Below are 4,076 nucleotides of genomic sequence, written 5' to 3' on the forward strand. Positions count from 1 at the left end.
GGCACGGTATTCATCTAATCTTCTCTTCCCCGAATGTTTTTTTTCTTTTTCTTTTTCTTTTTTTTTTTTTAAATTACAAATGTGTTGATAAATCATGCCGCGGATGTGTTAAGAAATCTATCATATTTTTGAGAACCAGTGAGATTCAAAAAATAAGAAGAAAAAAAAAAAAAAAAAGTAATCACAAAACACATAGATTTACCTAGTTCACCACTTATAAGGGTTACCTCCACCGAGTTTAGCAATTTTTCATTATTCTTGAGAAATAATAAAGGGAGCATGAATATACAAGGAGACATCAATCAGAACGGACTTTGAATACAACCCACAAACGAGTTCAAAAAAAAAATATTCCCAAGGGCATAGGCTAAGCCTAAAAAAAATAATAATAAAAAAAATTGTCATTTAAATTGTATCGCTTCCAACATCGAACCAGGTCAGGTGCAGACTGGGTTGAATACAAATTAGGCTCCACATAGCCTAACAAGATGCTAATTAATTAAGATGTTGGGAGAACTAATTTATCTTATAGGGAATCTTCTATATAACCTTAAATTTAAATTTTCCACTCTTTCTTCTTCTTCTCGTGTGTATGAATGAGTGTTTGTAAGTGTTGTTTTGTTTCATTATATATTGTAATTACTAAAATTTTGGGTTCTTTCTTGGCCTACAGAAGATATGCTTAAGAGAATTTTTGGTCCATTTGGAAATGGAGTTTTACAATGTTGAAGAGAATGGATAACATGGAAAAGACACTTCCATGACAGTTTTCCCAATTGTACGTATATTGAATCATACAGAAAAGTTTAGAGGAGAGGCCAATATAGCCTAACTACTATATTTAGAATGTGATACATATAACGTAAGAATGTCTATGTCAATGCATATTTACCCTCGTTAATTTCGCTTGAGCTTGGCTCCTCTACTAGCCTACTGATGTTCCAGTTGTCCAAATCTGGTTGAAGAAAGCTCAACGAAGGCTGAATTTTGACCAAAAAAAAAAAAAAAAATTTGTTAGAATATAAATTAATATGATTAAACTAAATGGAAATAAATGGTAATTTAACATAATATAAATTAACTAATCTGCAAGCCCAAGGCAACGCGACCGCACCCCACCACGTACGCCTATAGACCGCCTAAATCTTTCAAACCCCTTGGGAACGTTCCCGCATGCATGCAAACACGCACGAGAACACTGCCACTGCGATTTGTGAAACACCGGCAAGGGCGATTGATCTGCCGACAACAACAACCAAATTAATACAAAACCAAATTTGGTTGAGTGATGAGAAAAGAAAAGCAATGGCATCCTCAACAGTACTAGTGCCTCTTTAATTATCACATGCATCCTTTAAAGAAGAAAACAGAAGAAGAGTAATGGAATCCGACATCCAAACCATCCTATTTACGACTGCTCTTGTGACTTTTGAGACTTTCTCTTTTGGTTGTGAAGCATTGTTGATTCTTGTTTTCAGAGTCCTTCTCACACTTGAAGAGCTTTCTTGCTTTCATTCTGTTTATATTGCGGATCACTCAACACAAAGTAACAGTCTTCGTGTTAAATTGCAGATCACTTCCTGGCAGCTTGGCGTAGAAAATTAGTTGAGATAATATTTAAAAATAATAATAATAATAGTAATAATAATAAATAAAAAAAACCAAGTACTTTGTAAAAAGATTGCTCAAAGAAGATGGGGGAATGCGAACAATATGGTACTCAAAATGTTGCTCCATTAATCATAATTGTAGGAGAACAATGTGGTACTCAAAATGTAGCTCCATTAATCATAATTGTAGGAATACAGGGAACTAATAACAAGTCCACCATCACTATCAATATGTATATCTTTAGTCTTCAAATTAATATTCAAATTCTCTATTGCTTATTGTTGCTTCTTAATTAGTTTATGTATAGTGACTTGGCCCCGATGCTGACCAGCATGGAGAAGACGCTTTGTACAATGTCCCAAAAATTTAGTCAATACCCTAATTATAAAAAAGAAAAATGTGGAAGAAAATTATCAAAACCAAAAAAAGGATGTATATATCACTGACGCAATTTACTTTTCTTCTTATTGTCACCAAACCTAAAAGCATCAGCAAACCCCCAAAGGAGGATGGGCCATGGCAAAAAGCCTATCATCCCGGCCTGGCAGGCAAGCACTAAAAACGTGTTGTCTTTTGTATCGTTTAAGATAGTTATTTTTGCCTTTCTTAATTGATACAAAAGATAAACAGAACAAACATTGTTCCAACCATCAACCAAAAGAAGAAAAAAGTACCATCACAATAGCATATCTGAATCACTTTAAGAAATGGAAATGATCTTATTCCTGAATTTAAGACGTTTGCCTGATACAATCACCAGTCACTAGTAATCATAAAATTTGACCTGATAAGAAATGATTGACTTAACATTTAAATTACATTATAAAATCAGACATTTACTTAAGAGAAAGAGTGTCACACAAAGAAAAAAGGAAAATTTACTAGCACTCGAGAATTTTTTTTTTTTTTTTTTTTTCTTCAAGACTATTAGCGTCCACTTTGAGTGGACACTATTGAGATTCTAGTCTCGATTTTTATTTTATTTTTTTATTTTTCTTAAAGACTATTAGTGTCCACTTTGAGAGGATGCTATTGAGCTTCTTTATTCGATTTGTTTTTTACTTTTTTATTTTTCTTCAAGACCATTAGCATCCACTCAAAGTGGATGCTATTGGCCTATCATCAATGTCCACTTTTAAAGTGGACACTATTGATCTATCATTAGTGTCCACTTTGAGTGGATGCTACTGACCTTCGAGTTTTATTTGTTTACAATACTAGTATGGTCCACGCCAAGTGGACACTATTGACCTATCATCAGCGTCCACTTTGAGTGGACGCTGTTGATCTTCTAGTTTTATTTGTTTTTTTATTTTTTTTTTATTTTTCTACAAGACTATTAGAGTCCACTCAAAGGGCACACTATTGATCTATCATCAGTGTCCACTGTTAAAAATGAAAGTGGATGCTGTTGATGTTCTAGTTTTATTTTTTTATTTTTCTACAAGACTATTAGCGTCCACTCAAAGTGGACACTGTTGATCTTCTAGTTTTATTTGTTTTTTTTTTTAAAAAAAAAATAAAATAACATAAAATAAAATAAAAATTTCTACAAGACAATTAGCGTCCGCTCAAAGTGGACGCTATTAATCTATCATCAGCATCCACTGTTAAAGTGGACTCTATTGAGCTTCTAGTTTCAATTTTTTTTTTCTTTTTTTTTTCTATTGTTATATAGGACTATTAACATCCACTCACAGTCGACGCTGATAGTTTATTATAAGCGTCGATAATTGTCGACGCTAATAGTTATTTTGTCACCCCTAATTGTTTTTTTGCCTCTTGTATAATTCCTGCCAGCATATTAGCATCGACATATTAGTGTCCACTGCAAAGTGGATGCTAATAATGTCGCTGCTAAAAGTCTCATTTCTTGTAGTGAGTGCAATACATTTGTATCATCCTTGTGTATTAGTGATCTTTTAATAAATTGTTTTATTTTATTGAGTTATTACTTTCGGTCCTTGTTAAACTAATAATTAATTGATTAAATTTACCTCTTTCTATTAGATTAAGTTTTTCGGACAACTGGAGATTTAACATAGTATTAGAGCCAAAGGTCTTGAGATCAAATCTTGACCCCATCAATTCACCCCCCTATTTAAATTAAATATTTCACGTGTTGGGTTTTACCTATTAAAATGAGGACTAGGCTTACTTGCAGTAGACCAAACTACCGCATATCTGCAGTAGTTAGGTTGGAAGGCTGTGATTTCAAGTTTAGGGGTTTTTAACCCCAAAAGGCTAATGTGAAATAACATAAAAAAGCCGTCAAAAAATTCCGTTAACTTTTTTTTTATTATTATTATTTTATTTTCTTCTACCCAAACCTATTCTCTCTCTATTTCTCACATGCCCAGAACCCGTGCTCCATTGGCTGTAGTAGCTACCGGGGCTGAGGATCTTAGTGAAGGAGCCAGGATTGAACCTCTACCAGTTGCATATCTGCTCAAAGGTTGATTATT

The sequence above is a fragment of the Corylus avellana genome, chromosome ca2, assembly GCF_901000735.1.
Source record: "Corylus avellana chromosome ca2, CavTom2PMs-1.0".
Classification (NCBI taxonomy): domain Eukaryota; kingdom Viridiplantae; phylum Streptophyta; class Magnoliopsida; order Fagales; family Betulaceae; genus Corylus; species Corylus avellana.